Here is a 22,162-nt window from a genome sequence, read left to right as displayed (position 1 = left end):
CTATAGTGATTGATAAACCAGATTTGTGCTTTATCTCTGATAGGCACAAGAGCATCATCAACAACATTGTGAGGGATTACAATTATGATCATCAAAATAATTGCATGCGGAACCTAGTTGAAAATATTTAGATAAATTACCAATATGGAGACTACCTCTATCTATGCTACCACACATAAAAGGCATATTTCTTATGGATTTTAGCTATTATTTTATGGAATTCAAGAGCTATTGCCTCAAGATAGCTGCAGTGCTTAAGCATGAACTTGGTTTTGAAAAGTGGAGTACACATATTTTGTTGGTAATAGGTATGATGTGATAATAAAAAATATTGCTGAGTAGTTCAGTGCTATATTGATAGATGAAAAGGAAAACCTTATGGGATCCTTATTCAATTTGATTGCTAAGAGGTTTGGTGAAATGTTTAGGGAGAGGTATACATATATCCTCAAATAAAATAAGAACAAAATGATACTTGAGAACATAAATAGGGAAAATAACCAATTCACTATGTTCGACAGAGGTAACACTGCCAAAGTGAACCTACTAGAAAAGTCATGTTCTCATAGGGATTATAACTTGATTTAAATACATGCACTCACATGATGGTCACTTTGCGATCGAAGTATGGCGATGATTATGGTTGGAGAATCTACGAGTACTCTTTGCCAATGTATAAAGATGAAGTGCACCTCCTTTTATACTCTAACTATATTAATGTTGTCCCTATAGAATCAAAATAGTATGTGTGTAACCCACATTTTGGGGCTAGAATTCAAACTATCGTTCTCCATGTATAGACACAAACCCAATGATTTCTATATAATTATAAGTGTGACGATAAATTCTATACTGTGGGAGTATTTTTATAGATGAATTGAGTAACTCAAAGTTGAGTTGAGAACTTCTCTACTGATTGAGTTTTAGTGTACGTTTAACTTGGGCCAACTTCCAACGACCATTACCCTAAAATATAACAAGTTAGATGACCAACTATATAACAAATGAAGATCTTTGAGTTTTCTTTATAATTCATCTGATTTTGTCTTAAGTCAAATACAAGTAGAAAGTCATGCTCATTTTATGCGAGAGTGTCTCTTTATGAGAGGTTGACGATGGGGGTTGACGAGAGGTCAACTAAAGTCAACAACCTTAGGTAGTAAAAACTTAAAATCATCCAGGGGTTGAAGACCTGAGTTGATGAGTCATCAACTAGTTGAAGGTCTATCAACCCCATCATCAACCTTAAGAAGTAAAGACCAAAAGTGGCTAGAGGTTGACAACCTGAATTAACGAGCCGTTAACTAGATGATAGGCTAAAAACTCTCACTGTTAACTGTGAAATTTCTTCAATCTTTTTCAGTTTCTATAGAGGTATTTGGGTCTTTTCATTACCTCAAACCACACCCTACACCGTAAATCACTCTATAAGTACTATTTACTCATCAATTATCAGTTTTTCATTACTCTTTCTCCTTTTCACTCATAAGTGAAACAAAACTACGGTTTCTTCCCAAAGTTCAACTTCAAGGTTTTCTTAGAATCCTTCCATCAAAATAGCATTCTAGACACTCCCTACTTTAACTATTGCTATATTGCATAAGTTTACTTGATTTGACGTATTCTTTAATAATGGTTTGAAACTAGGATTGATCTGGTTTTGTAGTTAAATTCTCAATGTTGATTTTCCTATTATTTTAATGGATTTTCTGTGTGAATATGATTTTTATGTGAAGAAATTGGTGGATTATAAACTGAAATTATGACATATGATAAGCGTGGCATTTGGTAACATGGTTTCATAATGTTTATGGTTTTTGCATAATAAAACTATGAACCTTAACCCACTTTCCGAGTTTATTTTTTGGTAGATATTTTCATAGTGTTTAACCCATATTTTGAAACATTGCATGGTTATATGGAAATGGTATGGAGTTAGTGGAAAATTGTTTACATTGGATTTTTGAGTTCGAATTTAGAGTTTAAACGGTTTAATGGAATGGAATAACATAATATGAATGGATTGAAGGTCTTGGTATGATGATACCAATTTCAAAATGCCTTGATGGAAAAATCCATGCATAATGGTATGTTAAAATATTGTTATTAGTCTTAAAGGAAATTGTGTAGCTTCACCGAGAAAGTGTAGTCCCAAGGAGGCCAACACTAAAAATTATGTTTGCTGATGTTTTGGGGTCTTGTCCCAAATTATGGATGGCTATTGTGGTGGTAGATCCTAGGTTTTGATCCTTAGAAAATTTTCTTGAATTCCTTTCGCCAGACCTAATACAACTCATGGCTGTGAGCCGTATGCTAGGGTATGAGTTGTATGGTCCAGTCGTATTTTGACCAATATAGGTGGATGGAATTTTTTGGTTACTCAAATAGATACGACTTGGGGGATAAGAGTTGTATGGTTGGGTACGAGTCATATCTAGTAATAGTATAGAGGTCAGTGTTTAAATCTCTTGGTATTTCATTATGAAGGTATGGATCGTATACTTTAGATATGACTTGGTTAGATGAGTTGCATGCAGGGAAGTGTTAGGTCCAAGGGTTGAGGTTGGATACGAGTGGTGGGTACCACTCGTACTAGAAAGGTATGACTCGTATGGGTCAGTCGTATCCCTGTGACAGAATTTTTGGGCAACTTAAGTGGGGGTATTCTGAATATTTCCCTACGTACTCTATTAAGACCCCACGACTTCTAACCTATTTAGGAGTGTATTTAATATACTATTTCTATCTTTAACACTTGGAAACTCTTTATAAACAATCAACAATCTTCTCAAAAACTTTAGGGCAAGGAAGAGCTAGGGTTTCATCTTTAGGACTAATTTGGGGCTTGCTTTGGTAATTTCTTTCCATCAATTCTTCTATATAAGGCATGTTATCTTCCCTCATTGTTAGTTTCAAAATAAAGGCATGATTTTTACGATTGGTTTTCATGATTTCATTATTGTGTACTTTTGGATTTTCAAATATGATTTGGGGGTTTTGTTATAAATGGTTGGTTATGGGTTTCCAGGATTTTAATTATGCTTTTATATGCATTAATGGTTGTTTTGGATAATTGAATTTCATGGAATGGTTATTGGTAACTAAAATTGGTTTTGGATATATACTATGCCCTTAATGTTTGGTAAAATGCTTATAAAGATATGTTTATTACATTAATTACTTTTAAACTTGCTTGTTTCAAACTTGGTAAGGGATTTATGCATGATTTAAATGGTTTGAATAGGTACATAGCTAATTGGTTATGTTTGTGGGGTATGAATTCCCCCAAGTAAATTTAATATGGTAATTGGAAGTGCACCTAAAGGTATTCTATACCTACATATGGTTGGCTATGGATAGTACTTGCAAGTATGATCGGTATGGCAATACCACTACTAAATGGCCTTGGTAAATAAATGTTGAATGGATTGGTTGGCTATTTGGAAATGGTTTTAATTGGGCATTAAATGGGAATGTATAGCTAAACCGTGGAAGGTGAAGGTCCCGGGGGGACCATAACTGGAAACTCATATTTGTCGATATGAGGTGTGGTATTTATGACCTGTGTACATGATATCACACCTTACATTGGGTGTAACACCCCGAAAATCTATCTCTAGATTTCACACGGTGCTTAGGACCACAAGTGATCCCAAGATAACCCTTCTAACGGCATACTATTAAGCAACTGATTAAATATGTAATAAATACTGAATTTGCTTTGCGGAAACATAATAATTATGATACAATACGAATACAACTTTACATACCGATAAAACTAAAGGACATAACTAAAGTTTACATAACTTACTCTAATCGACATCTATGAAGCCTCTACAATATTGAGTATAGATAGTAGGGACATGCCTCGAACTACCACTAATCAATAAATAGGAATAAGAAAATAAAGAACATAAATAAGCCTAACTGAAGTCCCCGAAGTAGGAGGACATATCATCAGCTGGATGGAATCTGCAAACTGTCTGAATATGGTATGCATGCTATAACTAAACTGATACCTACATTATGAGACAATGTAGCACACAGACATATATGTGGATCAGTACTTTGAGGATGTACTGAGTATATGGGGTGCATGATATAAGTAAAATATATCTCATAATCACCATTGTAAAACAATGCATGCTAGATGTAAATGACTTACATAGGATTAAGAAATCAGAAATCTAAAGATCATAAATCATGAATAGTAAAGCATGTAGCATAAATCTTGTGAGCCATTACACTTAGTTCAGAAAACTGTATTCTTTTCTTATTCTCAAATCATATAGGCTAAGTGAAAAAGGCTCTCCTTTATTTCTGAAAGCTAAAACTGTAATTCTATAACTGAAATATTAAGTAAAATAATATCTGAATAAGTTGTGAGCTTTTACACTTAGTTTTTGAAATCTGGAAAGTACTTTGCCTAAGGCTTTAGAAATCTGAAAGCTTATGCTGCATGGAAAATACTTTATCTCAAGACTTTAAAGAACTAAAATATTTTTTAGAGTGGGGGACATATATTAGGGAGGTTCTTCTAACCGACATGTACACCATATGAGCATCCATAGTGTCTCACGACTATCCCCCATAAGGTTAGGGCTGTTCTACCCTTTCCATCGGAATAGAACAATCTATCTCAGTGATCACTATCTCAGTTATCCATGCATAGTGGAAATAAATATCGCAACCTACGGTGGCACGTAGTTCTAGGGTATGAAATCGGAGTAACTTACCCAAATCGGTGCTAAATCCTAATTCCAGTCTTATGCTCAAAATGTCAAGAAAATTCATGTTAAAAGTAATCTCATGATTCATAAGGAAATTAATTATAAAATCTATAATCTCATATTGTGAAGTGGATTCCAACTCTCGTATGACCAAAAGGTCAAATCTTTCTAAATTTCTTCAAAATAATCAATTCATTGGGTGCATGTAGCATAAAAGTTCTCAAAATCACATTCTAAAATAGGGCGTAATGACCCATAAGTCAATATCAATATATAATATCTCAAAACTTATCTTTATATCATAAATATGCATAAATCATTTGGAAATCGGGAAATTTCAGCTTATTGCACAATAATATCAACATTCTCATTAATTTCAACTACTAAAGCTTTGAAAATCTCATAATCTCATGAACAACAACATAGTGTATAAATTCAACTTCAATTTCATGGGAAAACTTATAAAATCAAATAGCTTTTATAGTAAAAATCTAGTTTTGGGCACTAGATCGAAAGGATTGTTCTTGTTCAAACCCCACATACCTTAATGGTGATAAAATTGTTGAAAGATTGGACCTTCAAGCTTGATTGAAAGAATCCTTGTAGAGAACTTTGAATTCAGAGCTTAACTTCTTGATTTTTGAGAGGTAAACTTAGATTTTGTTCTTGTGAAGAGGGAAAGGGTTTGGGATCCTAACTTGACTGATTTAGGGATGAGGGATTGTAAATAATGTGTTTAAAGTCCCTTATAATGATTTGGAGTGATTAGGGATGGTTTCGGGGCATGAAATGACATCAACACCCTTGATATAAGTCAAAAAAGAGTGTTTTTGGCACTTGGAGTTGACTTAGGCGGTGCTCAAGTAATTGCACAAGCTCGGTTGGTCGGCGCCTAACCACGCCTAAGTTTAGTTGGGAGGCGCCTAACCGATCGCATACCCTTACTGCCTCTCACGAAAATGGACATAACTTTTTTGCTTAGGTATTGGACTAAGGCAAAATTGGTATCGTTGGAAAGCTAATTCGATTCTCTACAATTTGGTTGGTCTAAATATGCCAAAATAACACACATAAATCAAGTTATACTTGTTCAAAGATTCCCCTTGTGAAATCAAACACTAAAACTTGATGGATTCAAAAGCTCTTAACTTGCATTACCTTAATTGAATCCTATGAAAACGTTAAACAGATGACAAGCTCTCTTTTCACTAGGATACTCATTGTAAGTAATGTACTCAATTATGAATTTCAAGATTAGAGGTTTTACACATAGGAAGAACGGTTCATTTTCTAGTTTAGAAGTATACGGGATATTACAATATCTCCCCCTAGGAATCATTCGTCCTCGAATGATGGGTAGGAACTTATTGAAACTTTAAAGTATGGAATAATGTGTCTTTTAACAAAGAATATAGCTGAGCTGAAACTTTAGAAATTCTATCATGAAGCTGAATTCTGAGTTGACTTAACTTATTGACCATCAGGAAACTAATTCATGCTAGGAGTTTAGAAATCACTTGAGATTTCCATGATACAATCATTAATATAGAACTGCGAAGTGATAAATTATTCAGGCACAAATCATGAGACAATGAGACTAAGATTGTACAAAGGGTGCTACACTATCTGAGCTGGTATACTTGGAAAACTGAGGTTATGCTTTGAGCACTTATGAACTGAGTCATGACTAAATAGCTGAATCATAAACATGATGCTTGGACTAAACTGAATTTGCAACTTGCATGGACGTGAATAAATTACCTTAAGAATAGGAAAGATAGAAAAACCGTGGGAACTTCTCTGTCTGATTACTAAACTAAATTGCTATCTATTCGGACTGAATTATATTGAACGCTTATACTTAACTGGAATATTTCTTCAACACTCTTAGCAGGAGGTTATAATAACATTAGGGAAACTGAATCTTGGGTATGGTCTTCGTGAGATATTTGAAGAAGGAATTATCAGTATAGCTATAACTTTGTAACATGGAACATAGGCTTCTTAAACATAAACTAGTTTAGAATTACTAGGCCTAAGACAATGCAACTGCTAGTTTTTCAAACTTAGAAACACTTCTGAAATACTCTTTTCAACTTACTTTCTCCCCTTTAATACCATGCTCATACGGGTTCATATAACTTCATATACTAACGTCTGATCTGAACTAAATTCTCTCACTATGTTCAAGACTAACTTGAATCACAACTTACTACACATAACATTATAACACTAGTATGAACCATGAATTCAATACCCCAAGCATTTTCACAACTTTTCCTCTCTAAGATGATTCTTCTTATTACTTTCGTCTTTAAAAGTTGATCTACGACGGGATTTTGCTCGTCCTTAAAGGTTGATCTAGGAAAAGAATTTTTCTCGTCCCTAAAAGATAATTTAGGACCAAGTATTTCTCATCTCTAAAAGATAATTTAGGACCAGGTAGTTAGTCTAGTTGAGACGAGATATGTCATCACTAAAAGATAATTATGACCAAGCAGTTAGTCTATTTGAGGTGAGATATATCGTCGCTAAAATATAATTATGACCACGTAGTTAGTCTATTTGGGATGAGATATACCGTCGCTAAAAGATAATTAGGATCAGGTAGTTAGTTTATTTGGGAAGAGATATATTGTCGCAAAAGGATAACTAGGACAAGGTAGTTAGTCTATTTGGGATGAGATATATCACCACAAAAGGATAATTAGAATAGAATTTATGGCCATCTCAAAAGGTTTTGTAGTACCGGCTTTATTGCGCCATCCCTATAGAGCTTTTGCAGTGGAGCCTGTTAGGACGGGACTCGACCGGTTTTTTCCCATCCTAAAAAACCAATTGGGACAAGATTAGGACTTTTTGGGACCAGATTTCCCTTCCTTATAGGCTATTTTTCTTGTTGTAGTGTTAGTTGCTACTTGTCACTGGATTGAATTTTTATTTGAAATGACTCAACAAAAATATATACGGACATGAGCGATGAATCTTCGATGAATTAAAAACTATAAAAACTCAAATAAAATAGGACGAAGAAAGAAACAGACTCAAGAGCTAATCAATAAACTTACTAGGTAAATTACTAGTTGTTGAGAATTTTAAGAATTAAGAGATGAAAATACGAATCAAGAAATGAAACTAGATGAATCAAACCTGAGATAAAGGAGTGTTGTAGTGTTGAATTGTGTTGGTGAGATGTTGTTGAATTGTGTTTGAAAGTGACTAAGGCAGCTTGGGGGCATCCCTAGTGCATGCCAAGTGCATGTGAGGCTGTCTTAACCTACTTTAGCAGGTTTGGAGCAGCCCTAGAGCAGGCCAAGAATATGTCATATGCAGAACCCACTGTCTTGGGCTATTTTTGAGCTGCTGCAGCAGTCCAAACACAGACCAAGGGTAGGTCAGCCGGGCAGCTTGCTTAGTTGGTAGTTTGTACTTGTTGTGGCATAAATTTTTCCAAGAACGCAAAAAATTTCAACTTCTCCACGTTAGCTCAGAATGAGTTGACATTTTGAATCTAGGAACTTTTAAAATTCCAAAGTCATTATAAACATCATTTAGCTCATATTCTTCACCAAATTTTCAGGATTTTCAACCCACTTTCTTTTCTTCAAACTCAAGTTCTTATAAATCGTAAAATCTTTAATATTGCTCTGATTTAGCTCAAATTCGATCCTTAGAATCCTATAGTGTTAGAGAACAAGAATCTAACACTAGACATTCAATAAAACAATTAATTCAAAGAATCAAATTTTGACCTAACCCTAAAAATGTGAATAGTAAAAAAAATTATGTTTTATTTATTTTTCAAGACAACAAGACCCAAGATGTACTTTGTGAGAATGAAATCAAGCTCGGCTCTGAAGCCAAATTATACGAAAGTAATCTACAAAGACAAGAACAAATACAAATACTAAAGAAATGACAAAATTGAAATACGAAATGTAATTGGATAAAAAGATAGATGATAGGCAGATAGATAGATTATCACAAGAAGATAGAAAGAAATAAGAACTAATGAGTATATTAAACTAAAAAATATACCAAATCAATTACCAACAAGCAACTAATCTCTTTTTTCGACCGCAAGGGAGTTGAAGCGTCCTTACAAGCACCGTTTCTAAACAAATGTCAACAAAAGCTTTTTCAAGCTATCACTCACTCTCTCAAGAGTTTTCATATCTTCATTATCAAAACAAAAGTAATGAAATAAATATTTTTTTCAATTTCAAGAATTAAGTCAGTTATATTAAAATATTTTTTTTAAAAAATTAGCATCAAGTTGTCAACTCTTTTGAACAAAACCTCTGTCAAGCATTTTACTTTAGGCCTCAAAATCTATTCAGCTGCCCTATACCCTTTTGATGAAATTATGATGTCTTCAAGTACCTCTAGCACCATAAATATCCTATCGAAAGATTCGGAGGCAATTTGGATTGTATTAGATAGCTGATAACAATGAAAAGTAAAAATTCTTGAAGAAATTAAGGTGAGGAAGTTCATAAATCTGTCACAATAGCTTTCATAGAGATTAATAATTACAACCCGAGTAGAAGATACGAAATGTCAAAGCTCTTGAATTATGAAGTCAATAAGAAAGCTACTTTGGAGGAAGGATTTAATGTATTGCTAAACCTATGAAAAAAAAGGAGAGGATCAGATTGATTCTTATATGTGCTTTGCAATGGCTCTTTAGGAAGCCCCAAGAATGGAGTGGGTATGATAACAACTACAAATTCATAATAACATCTAAACATAAGTTTTCCACTAGTTTTAGAAATGTTCTCTTCAATAGAATCCCATGACTTAACATGTTGTGTGTTCTATTTCTTTATATTTATTAGCCATGCATATCATCCCGTAGCCAAAAACATGCTTGAAAATGTCAGCGGATGGCAATACCAATCTCAGGACAAACCGCTCAAAATTTGTGATGACCTTCTTGATCTTCCATACATTTTGTCGATCTATCAATCTGGTTCTTCCCATTGTCTACTTCCTCCAACTTAATCAACTGGTCTTGAAAGTACTTTAGTTCTTCTTCTTAATTCTTTTGAACCTTATGACCTTCTTATTTGCAGAATATCATCAGTAGTTCTTTTGACATAAACTCCTCAGAGACTTTAGCATCTCAATTATGTTGTTTACTAGAACATTTGTTTCTATTATTACATTTCCTATTTCTTTGTCTTCTAGGAGATATGTTGACGTCCCTAGAAATATTTCAAATACAGTTATCTAGCAATTCATCTTCTTCACTTTCCTCAAAAGAATCTGCATCTTGTAGAATATGATGAGAAGGATGACTACCTCCAGCAACTTATAATTCCTAAAAGTGTTGAATATGTAAGATAGTCCAACCTTAAAATTTATTAGTTCCAAGGTTATTAAGATGATCATTGTGTGCAATGTTATTATTTGGAGTACTCATCTAAGTCATAATATGTCCTGCAACTAATGGTGGAACTACAAAGGCTCGGTTAGATACATATGTAGTAGCTACTAAAGCTCAAAGGGGATGTAACCTTCTCTTATCATACCATGTTTTCCCAACTCTTCGATCTCTCACCACCATTTAGACATTATTGGTGGAGTGCACTAGAATTGAGGCCATCATTTTACCCATAGTTTGGTCATTCCCTACAGAGATTAGTTGTTGTTAATAGTCATCTTGTTTCTCCCCATAGAACTCCTTAGATTGTGTTGACACCTCATACGTCAAAGTGTTTAAAGTATCCATTAAGGAATTCAAAATGAGAATTATGCAAACCAAACAAGCAACATATTGTTGCAGTATACCCAAGAATAAATTTTAGGTCAAAGGTAATGAAAACAAAAATCTTGTGCATTTTATTGTTTTACCCTTCTTGTTATTTGAACATTAGTGTTTGTAGTCTGTGGGAGTAGGTGGCATAGTTTTTGAGGCATTTGGTTGTATTTTATGTGATTCTACTTTTACTATGGAAGATTTTAAAATTGGTAGAGTTGACTTTAATTAAAATTTAGAGATTTAGGCATCGGATGAGAATTTTGCCAGTTTTATCAGCTCCACAAAGTAGATTTTGGATCAGTAGCGTGGTTGGTTTAGATCTCAAGGTGATCGAATGTGTTTTAGATAGTTTGATGGGAAGTTGGAGTTTTTTGCCTAGTGTTGACTTTGATCAATACCCTTTCATAAAATATCCCTTGGTAAATATTATGATGTCATTAGTTCTGAAATATCAGTTGGATTGTGATACAATCCAAAACGGTATCAAAATTTAAAGGACTATAACCCAAGGTCAATAAAAAGGTACCAAGCCATGGCATATATGGTGGGCAGGGATATGTTTGTGGAACCATTTTCAAGCTCTCAAGAAGACAACACCATGTGTGGAAGATAGCTTTGAGCCGGGAGATGAATTCATCCCAAGACCTTAACAAGGAAACCAGCCCAAGGGCTACTGGCACTCCCATGATATTAAAGAAATTAAATGTGTTCCAAGGCATCTACATACCATTTAAGGAGTGTTTTAGAGTTCCTAGAAAATACAGGAAGGGTTAAGGGGCCCTGAATAGGTCAAAGGAGGGTGTAAGAGGGCTAAAAAGCCCCCTGGAAGGGACTTGTGCCCCACCGGCGCCAATGGTGTGCCCTACCTGCTTAAAGTAGGTCAAACCATTTGCTTAAACTCCCCATAAGAGCTCAAGTTTTACCCCATCTGCGTAATCAGATGCCAAAGTGGCCTGCACTAGAACAACATATGTAACAAATATCCCAAGACTATAAATACTAGCTATCTTCGGTTATTTTCTTATATTTTTGATGTTTATCGAACGATAAAAACACTTGAGAGAGAGTGTTTGAGAGATTGGAAAAGCTTAAGTTGCATTTTTCTTAGAAATGGTGGGTGTAAGGGCGTATTGATTCCCTTGCATTTAGGTTAAGCGATTGGTGCTTGTTGATAGTTGAATTAGGGGTTTAAGAGTTTACCATACTCTTTAGTTGTTAATTCTTTAATCATCTTTTTTCTATATATTATCTTTCTCAATCTACCCTTTTATCTCTTTACTTTTCGTATTTTAATTTCGTCAATTCTTTAGTGCTTGTGTTTGTTTTTAGTTTCCGTGGTTCAATCTTGTATGTTTAGGTATCATATCCTAGCTTTATTTTATTCCCATGAAGTCTATCTTGGGTATCTCTAGATAGAAAATTAAAAAATTAAAAAATGTCAAAAACATTCTAGATAAAAAAAAGACAAAAAAATTGTGTTTGTGAGCCATTTTTGTTGTTTCTATAATAGTTTCTCCCTCAAGTATTATTAGGGTTGTAACCTTGATATTTATGGCTTGATTGAGTAACTTTGCAAAGAGCCCACCATTGTTGTCATGAACTTGAAGAAAAGAGTTCTTAGTTCAATGGATTTTTTGTTGAAATTTGAGGTTGAAATTTTTGGAGAAGTGTTCACTATATTGATAGGAACAATGGGTTAAATTTTTGTCCCATTTGGAGAAACTTCAAAATTTCACATCACAATACGAGCAGGGGCCCTGGCCGGGATGGGCATTCCAAACCATCAAGGTCGGAGAGACCCCTGTAACGGCCCAACCCACTAATGATATTGTCAGCTCTAGGCCCAGCCCCGCTCGGCTTTAAATGCATCACTATGGAGTAAAGTTTTTCTTACTTATATACCCAATATCTTTTTGTGTTTTGCTGATGTAGAACTCTTTATCATAAGTTGGGGTGTTACATACACCCCCATTATGGACTCAGCGTCCTTGTTGTGGTTCACACCACTGAATGGGAATTGTCTAGACTCAGGATTGAGTTTTTTCCTGCCATACTAGGATTTTCCCAAACTTAGTTTGAACCCTGGCCCATATTGACAAGGCTGACATTGGAGTGGCTCTGACACAATTCTTGTCATGACCCAAGCTATATCCCTGGCCTCAACGGGGAACCCAAACAATTAAGGCCTAATAGACCCCAGTGACGGCCCAACACACTAGTGATATTACCTATTCTGTGCCTGGGCCTAGGCCTGCACGGCTTTAAAACGTGTCACTAGGGAGTAAGGATTTTATTACTTATATACCTAGCATACTCCTGTGTTTTTCTGATATGGGACCCTTATCTTTAGTTAGGGTGTTACATTTGTGTTTTTGAAGCTTGAACAAATATAAAATGATTTTGAAAATATGAAGCAATTGGTTGAATATTAAGGCTTAAAGATGTTTGGAATGTGTTTAAAAGGTTGAAAATTTCTTGAGTTTAAAACTTCATCTTATTCCAAGAAATGGTTAAAGAGTTGGAAATTTTTGGTGTTCATATTGTTCTTGAGGTCTTCATATCCTCAAGATCCTAATTTATCAAAAAGTTGTTGTTTGATCCAAGTAAGAGGAAGAAAATTTGGAAAAAGTGTTGGTACAAAAGCATATTCAGAGTATTAAAGAATATTCCAAGAGAAAAGGAAAAAGAAGGGACCATAAAAGCACATTTTTTGGCCTTGTACAAGCTGAATTTCGGCCGATCTGCTTGTTGGTTTAAAACCGTTAATGGGAAAAAGAGGAATTCAATTCAAAAGCTAGCCGCTAAAACAAAGATGGAGTTTGAAGAAGAGAATATGCAGAGAGACTAATTATTTTCTTGATAAAACACCATCGGTAATTCATCACCAACTTAGCAACTTAAATAGTTGCTATTACAACTAAAAATTGGACAAAGAAACAACCTATTTCTACTAAAATTAAAATAATTAATTAGTTTCCTACCAAAGATTGGACTCCTAATTTAACTAGGATTTGTACGTTAAAATAAGAGCTGGAGGAAAAAGAAAAAAACAGTCGCATACTTAAAGCAACTTTCAACACTCCTCCGTGCTTTATGAAATAAAAACACCAATTCTTTGCTTTAGAAGCTCGAACTTGATGACTGGAAGTAGCTTAGTGAACAGGTCTGGTAGCTGGTTTTCAAACTTGTAGTAGATCAGAGTTACTTCTCCCTTTTGCTGCACTTCTCCCAAGAAATAGAACTTGATGTTGAAATGATTTGTCTTCCTATGAAACACCGGATTGTTTGAGATTGCAATAGCTGCATGGTTATTAACTAGAATCTCACTACTGTCATTCTGTTCCATATGTAAATCACACAGTATCTTTCTGAGCCCTAGTGCTTTGTGATAAAAAAAATGTAATTCCTCTCTCCTTCTCCCAGGTCTTTATCTTGGTAGCCAAGTACTCAATGGGGCATAGTATTTTGCTGACAAAAATACGTGCTTTTCTGAATGTTTTAAATTGATGTGGACACCTTTCCCTAGAGCTGTAATGATTTTCATCCTTTTCATACTCATCAAGCCATCTTTCCTCTTGGGATGCATGTTTCCACTTCTCTATTTTATCCAAAATAGTTTTCTTGCTAGCAGCTTCCTCTTTGGCTTTCACCACCTGATCATCCATGCTTGAAAGTAGACCAGAGAGATCACTTCCATACTCCATAAGATGGATTAAACTCTGGCAAGCAGTCTCACTATCTATATCCATATGAAAACTCCTGTAGATTTCCTCGAGCTCATTTTGTCTCTTAAATATCAATTCTCTCAGCTTAATGGTGTTTAGAGCACTTAAACGCTCAACTTCTACTTCAGCCTATTCAATAACGTGAATGGCAATGGATCATTGTCTAGTTATGTCATCAATAGAGAAAGAAACTAAGTAAGTGATATGGTTAAACCTCAATTGTTCCTCCATTGGAATTTCCATGAGGTTTCAAAGTTCTATTAGAGAGCTGCCAAGATCTTAAATTCTTTCTAGTCGTTGCTGCTTCAATTGCTTTAGTGAATTGACTTCACTTGTCAAGTTAGAAAGTGTTTCATTGCTTATGCTCTTTGATTGTCCATTTAAATGATTCTCCAAGCTTGGATTGATATTTGCTATTATCTTCTTGAAATTAAGTGACACAACTATTGTAAGCTCATGAATTGTGCTCATATAGCTATTCACTGAAGATCTAGAAGATGTGACTTCAGTTCTGCCAATCTCTTGGCTGTCAATACTTGTTCATTTACTTGAATAGCCAATTTTTTCTTAAGGGTACCTTTCATCTTTCCAGACAATGGCAAAGAAACTTGTTCTCCAAGGCCAGAAACAAGTTTGGAAATTTTTGCCTCTTTCTCAGATTCGGAATTATTTTTTTTTAGATTTAGATTTTCAGGGTTGTAGTCATCATCCTCTGAGTCATCTGATGGAAGTCCAAAAATAACATCTAGCTTCTCCCTAGACGCAACAGCAGTAGCTTCCTTGGAATATACTTTCTCCCAGTTGTCAGTGACAAAATGGTCTGTTCATTGAAGATCATTACGCAACTCAATACAGTCAACTTTGCAATCGCAACTAGAACAAATCCAGTATTTATCATCAAGTGGGATTTCTTCTTTTAGTAGAGGTAGCTCTACACACAACTAGTGAAATTCACGCTCTTCTTCCAGTGGATTTAATAAGAAACTTCTGCCTCTCATTTTGACTTTAAATAGGTCTTGTATAGATGCTTCCTTGACAGTGTTTATCTTTGAAATACAATTTGAAACCTTTTTCTAATAACTAACCCATACTTAACAAGTTCTGCTCCAAATCGGGTATATAAAGAACATCAGAAATTATTTTAGTGCCAGATTGTGTTCAACTAGAATATAACAACCATGGCCAATTCTAACTTTTGTAACTTTAGTATGCCTTAAATATTTTTAAAATATCTTTATTGCAAGTCATATGATTTGTGCATCCGCTATCGATCAGCCATGACTCGGTTGAGATACTTTTTGTAAAACATAATGCGACAAAGAGATAATCTTCTTCCTGTTCAACAACAACTCAAGCCTCTACATCTTGCTGCTAAGTTTTGTTTATATAGATGATTTCTTCAACCCAAGCTGATTGCACTTAGTGTACTTAGCATCATGCCTTTCCCAACACCTGAAAGGTGTATGTTTGAGCTTGCCGCAATGCTTACAAGGAGGGTAGTTTCCTCTGAAACCACCTATTTTATTTTTGTTGTTATGCACTGCACCTTCTTTATCAGTTGGTTGGTACTTCTTATTCTTCTTCTTCTTAGAACGTCCATCATTGTGATGCTTGGCTAGTATGGCACCTTCGATAACTCCTCCTTATCTCATAACACATCGTTGCTCTTGTACTTGGAAAGAACTTAAGAGCTCTGCAAGTTTGATCTTTGACAATTCCTTAGCCTATTATAAGGTTTTTATGGTAGCCTCAAATATTTCAGGTGCCATTACTAGGATTTTGTCAATGATCCTTGAATCATTGAAAGTGGAACTCAACAATCTAATCCGATTTGCTAAATTAAGAAGTCTTTCAGAGTACTCCTTTATGGTTTCACTTTCTTTCATCATTTGCAGCCCAAAATCACGTACCAGATTCAACATTTGCATCCCTCGAATCCTTTCATCTCCTTCATGCTCAGTCTTGAGATAATCCCATACCTTTTTCACTAATTTTAGAGACATGATACGAGTAAGGATATTAGATAAAACTACAGTAAATAAGCATGCCATTTCCTTTGATTTCCTAGTATTTCTCTCCTTGTGAGATTTAATCTGTGCTACCATGGGATTTTTCAGGAAGGGAGTTATCTCGTATTCATCTTCAACAGCTCCCCATAGATCCAAAGATTGCAGATATGTCCGTATTCTAACTATCCAAATTTGATAACTTTCTCCATTGAAATTTGGTGGTTGCATTAAAGAAAAATTTTCTTCTCTATTCATGGTATCCACTGGATCAGATTGATGCACACACTCACAGGTCCCTTAAGATTAAAGCTCCAATACCAATTGGTGGTTTAAAACCATTAAAGGGAAATAACAGGAATTCAATTCAAAATATAGTCGCTAGAATAGAGATGGATTTTGAAGAAGAGAATATGCATAGAGACAAATTATTTTCTAGTTAAAAGACCGTCTGTAATTGATCACCAACTTAGCAACTTAAATAGTTGCTATTACAACTAAAACTAGGACAAAGAAACAACCTATTTCCACCAAAATTAAAATAATTAATTAGTTTCCTTCCAAAGATAGGACTCCTAATTAAACAAGGATTTTTATGCCAAAAAACGAGCTGGAGAAAAAAAAGAAAATAATTGTTGCATTCTTAAAGCAACTTTCAACACTGCCTTATATCTTCCTTGGAGCTGCAGCTGGCTTGCTAAAGCAGGACCAAGGTATCTCAAAATAGTAGATTATGTGTTGGAGGTATGCCTCTTGTTCTCCAGGTCAGCTCCACATCCACTTAAACATGTTCCAGCACAAAACAAACCATTCCAACTCACGTTTTGTAAGGTTCAACCATTTAACTTCATTTCTTTATTCTTAAATCCATTTTTGATTCTTAAACACTAATTAAAAACTAATAAATAATCTATTTGTTTATTAATTAGCTTTTGAATCAGATTTTTTATTGTGCATTTTTCTCTTTTGTTTTTGTTGTTGTTTCTTGATTCAAGTTTGACAGTTTGTTTTTGAGTTTTAATTTATATTTCAAACAAGAATCCATTCTGTCCACAAGTAGATATTGCGACCCTATGTACCACCAGAGTATAAACAATCTTCAACATTTGTCGATCCAATTGTGAAGTCTACAAAGGTGAGAATTTTTAGGAGTGTGGTGAGAAACTTTTACTAATAATCTTGTTTGTTCATTTTGTAGGTACAAGGAGTTACACGTAATTATGTCTTCGGTAGCATCGAATATATATGACTATGACATTGGGGACTATGATTGTGGAGAACAAAGTTATGACTATAACGAAGATGGGGATTATGGAGGCTTTGAATATAGCCATGATCAAAAGTTGTGTGAGAATGAGGGAAACTATTTCGTAAGACAATATGAGATGAATTATGATCCTAGTTCCTATAGAGATTATGAATATGATAAAGAACCATGTGATGGTTCTTATGAGGTAGAAGGGGCATGTGAGGAGCATTACACTTCCCACTCCAATCATGAAGATGATTAAAAGAATAACCATTCATTTTATGCAGCTTCTAATGGTTATGGTTAGAGTGCACATGTGAGTTATGAAGATTCATTTTCCTCATCTTGTGGTACTTCTTATAAAATACAAAGTGGTGTGATTGGTTATGCTACCTATAGAAGAGATCGACCCATGGGAAGAAAAGAGTGCGCATATGCAAAGACTAGAAATACTACATCTTATCCTTCTTGTTCTCATACCAAAATGTTTGGAAATGGGAACAAAGATAAATATGGAGGATATAACATAAACCATGATTATTCGTATGCTAGTGTGGAGAGTATAACCTTTTGTTTAGGTGATAACTTTGGGGAAAAAGATTTTTGTCTAGAGCCCGGTCTGTAGACACTCTATCTATTTGACCCCAATGAATAATTTGAATGTGCTTATTTTTATATACCCAACACGGGGCTTGATTAATATGTCAAGCAAGGTTTGATTCAGTATGGTGGTATCCTTACCTACCATGAAAAGTCTTTCTTGGGGACATACTTGCAAGTTTGGGTATGAAGATACTCCATTTTGATGTGCCCGAATGATTTATAAAGAAGGAACTTTTCAAAGAATATATCATTTAAAGAATCTAAAATTAGGTTTAAGCAAGTTAGACGGTTACCCAAAGATGGAACGAGTCAAATGACTCATTTTGAAACTATGATTTACTGACATGAGTTTATGATACTCGAAAGGGAAATTGTATGCTGGTGATGGCCCAATGGCGTAGTAGAGAAGTAGAGACTCCAACCCTTGTGGCAAACATGGATTGGGGGCTTGAGTGCCTAGTCGAGGGCGGATGTACCATCTGGCTACGAGAAAGATAAAGAGTAGAGTCATGAATTGTAGAATGTGTTTCTAATGTTTCAGATTATGCCCATGTGTTTTCAACCATTTCAAGATGATATGAGATTTATGAAATGCTCTAACGTTCGTTTTACAAAAATGCATATTTTGTTTTTTTGGGATTGTTCTTTGTACCAACACAATTGTATTGAAACCCTATATTTTAGGGTCTGAGACTCAGTCTAGGGATCTTCCTAAACCATAGATTTGTCAGACAAAAGTGTACAGTTGGTGAACCTTCTCTATTTTGGAAGGCTTTTTTTGATTCATGGTCTGACTAGGGCCTTGCCCCAGTTTTGTTTAAGACATATGTTGGATCTTATAATGTTAGACATTTCGCAAATGGGTGTCATGTGTTTTCAATATTAAGAATTTCTTTCCAAATTGTTCATGTGTAATGATATTGGCCATGGTTCCATTTTGTATATTTTTATCGCAAATTCTACATACTGTATGAATGTTATGCATGATTTCCAGAAAGAAAGGGGCATCCGAGCCTTCATGGTTAGGAATGCTCATTACGGCCAGGGCCCCTACTCGAATCTTGAAAAACATTGTATCAGAGCACAGTTCATGGTCCCAAGATGTATGGAAAATCACGTCAGGTAGATTCCTACATACGGGTGTGTTGCACACCACACTTATAATTAGGAGGCTATAAGGTATTTAGGAATGTTTCTCTTTCTTAATGTTCTAGTTCGTGTTATAAAGTCAGAATGTTCCTCTTTCATACACTAGTTTGTGCTATGGTGTCATCTATAAGAAAGTAAAGTTATCCCATTTCTTTCCCTACTCTGATGTTCTTAGATATGTCTCATTGTTGAGGCAATTCAAGTGAAGAAGCTTAGAATCTAAATGATGTAGTCCTTTCAGATTTAGTCATGAATGATTATGAAATTGCACAAGGACTTGAGAGGAGTCCATAAGTGCTTTAAAGAGTATTGGCTTGAGTTTATACCCCTATCTATGTCAATCGTGTGTTTGAGCCTAATGTATGAAGCATATTCGGTCTCGTTGAAAATTGTTATTGCAGCTGTCATGCTTAAGGATAGTGATATATGTGAGAATGTTTGAACAATATTTCCACCGAGTAGTAGTATGTGCTAAGGTGTCATACCCTATTGGTAGTAAGAAGATCTCTAAGTTAGTTATATGATGTCACATGCTTAGAAGTCGTAACGAGGGTGCCTTTTGCATAAGAAAACTAGTTTAGTTGTATAACCGTTGATTGAGGGATGGTTTTCCATTTCATAGTGATAGACTAATGTGTTAGCAATATTTGTAGGTTGTACAATAATCTGTGAATTAAGTGGCTGGCTATGATTATTATTTATTCAAAATAGGAAAGGATCATAGAATTGATATGTATGGTGGTTGTAGAAATCATCAATAGGTTGTACACTAAAAAGGGTAGATTCGTCAGCAAGTTACATGTATAGACTAACTTGGGGGAAAACTTAGTGTTATTAAAGGAATTTTGAAATTTTTCTAAATGTGTGCATGGGTAAGTAGACTTAATGTGAAAAAGTAAAATATGTTGATAAGATTGCAATGGGTTATATTATAATATTAAGATTGACTATCCCCATTATGTGACTTTACCCCCTTGATTATCTTTTCTATAGTCGTTGTAAAATAGTACTATATATGAGAAGGTATGTAGCCGATTTTGAGGTATCATAGTGATGTCGGGGGGGATGTGATTGTACGTAGTAATTTAGTGAAATGAGATATTTGGGTTGATTCGCCAATTTGATGGACTAGTGTAGTATATGACATGTTTCATCGGTGTTACATGATTAGTGTTAGCAAATAGTTTTGAACTTTATATGTCAAGTATAGTGGTAAGAATAGTAACTCCAGATTGATAAATCATGTTTTGTGGGAATGAATTAGTTGGCTTGGTGTATTGTTTGAAATAGCCTAGGTTGGCAACTTGCCGAATAAGGAGTGGATAATTGTGATATATATAGTCATGAGGACTAGTGCAAGAACGATGATTCGTGGTTGAGTTATTAAGCGGATAAGAGCAGGGGTATATAAGAATAAGTTGAACTACTCCCCAGGTAGCATGTTGTTATATAAATTTTTATGTGTATAAGTGTTTTACGTACCTAGTTTGTATTCTTGAAATTGTAGTATAGAAAAATCTGGTGAATTATTGTACGGTGTTCGTTAGAGTTGAGTTGAGGAAAATATAGGTAGGAAATGTGAGCCTTGGGTATGGTTTTACAAATTTTGTTGATTTTTAAGTTATGTGATTAGAGGTGTAATGCAACTATTCTAAGGAGTTGAAGATAGAGCGTTAAGTGATTGGAAGCGTGGATGTCCATGCCCATAATAATGTAAGTCATAAGTTGGTGGCTTTGGGGGTTAGAGGAAGTTATGATTAGTGTTCCTGAATGGATCTCCTAGAAAGAATTTAGTATCTTTGAATTAGAAATTAATGAGAGGAGTTTGTATTCAAGTATATACTGATGCCCCCCTTGTGCTAAAGAGTATAGATATGTATGATCATGACAGTGGGAGTTGTAGAGTGATGGATATAGAGGATAGCGAAAGTTAAGTGTAGCATTTTCAGAAGTAAGGCTTTTAGAGTATAGTTTATCAGGAAGAGTTTAACGTTTATGTGCATGTTGATATACCTTTTGTGTTGAGAGTTGTAGCTATGTATTTGTTGTGAGCTTATGTCCGCAAGTCTAGGATTGTGACTTTGATCAAATTGGGAGATGATGGATTAAAATAGTTCACAAATTTTCTCATTGTGGCAAGTTTATGGAAGAGTACTGATAAACCGATTCCTATTGAAGCATATTCCTCCTACTGCAATTTAAGAGTTCATTCTACCAATGTCTTATGTATTCAAGCCCTGCAATGTTTAATTTTTGAGCTTTCTATGTAAGTCATATCATGTTACGACCTCCAAACTAAAAGCAATGATTTCTTGGTAAGTCCAGTATTTCATCTATTCAAGATCTATGATATGATGATCATGATCCATAAAAAAAATCCATATCTTATAACATGCTTTGTTCAAAGAAAAATTATGCTTTCTATATGTTACCGATTCATGCTATGTCGGGTCTAGCCTAATGAGAAAAAGTTTATACAAACTCATCACTATGTTCGGTTTTTAACTGAGGAGCAATGGCTCCAAGTATAAATCCTTGCCTCAATCCTCGACTTCAGGAATTCTGGCCTTATGTTATACAACTCTTGATGTGTGCACTCATGTTTTCACACCATGCCAAGTCCTAAGAAATCATGTTGTGTTGTGTTTATGCCGAATGACTCTTTACTTATGATCCAAACACTTGATATATGAAACCCTTTGTGTCTATTCAATCATATTTTCACCTTATGCCCCTCCCTGTGTAGTGCAACAAGTGTGAGTTATGATCTAATAAGTGTTACTTCCCTTCATGATGCTTATGCTCGGGTCCCTCAGTGACCCTCCGTATGTTAGTATGATGGTAGTTGTGGAAGCGTGGTGATGTTTTAGATAGGGGATAAGATGTTCTTAAAGGTGCAAAAGTTTAAGTGATTTCATGATCTAAGGTTATAGGAA

At 34.9% G+C, this 22,162-nt stretch overlaps 1 pseudogene; it reads right to left on the bottom strand.

Moving 5' to 3' along the window:
- Nucleotides 1–13,847: 13,847 nt before the first annotated feature.
- Nucleotides 13,848–16,483, bottom strand: LOC124895769 (annotated as a pseudogene).
- Between the last annotated feature and the right edge of the window lie 5,679 nt (nucleotides 16,484–22,162).

This window comes from Capsicum annuum, unplaced genomic scaffold (genome assembly GCF_002878395.1).
Source record: "Capsicum annuum cultivar UCD-10X-F1 unplaced genomic scaffold, UCD10Xv1.1 ctg996, whole genome shotgun sequence".
NCBI lineage: Eukaryota > Viridiplantae > Streptophyta > Magnoliopsida > Solanales > Solanaceae > Capsicum > Capsicum annuum.
The sequence above is the reverse complement of the archived record's forward strand: the minus strand, read 5'-3'. Positions and strand labels throughout refer to the sequence as shown.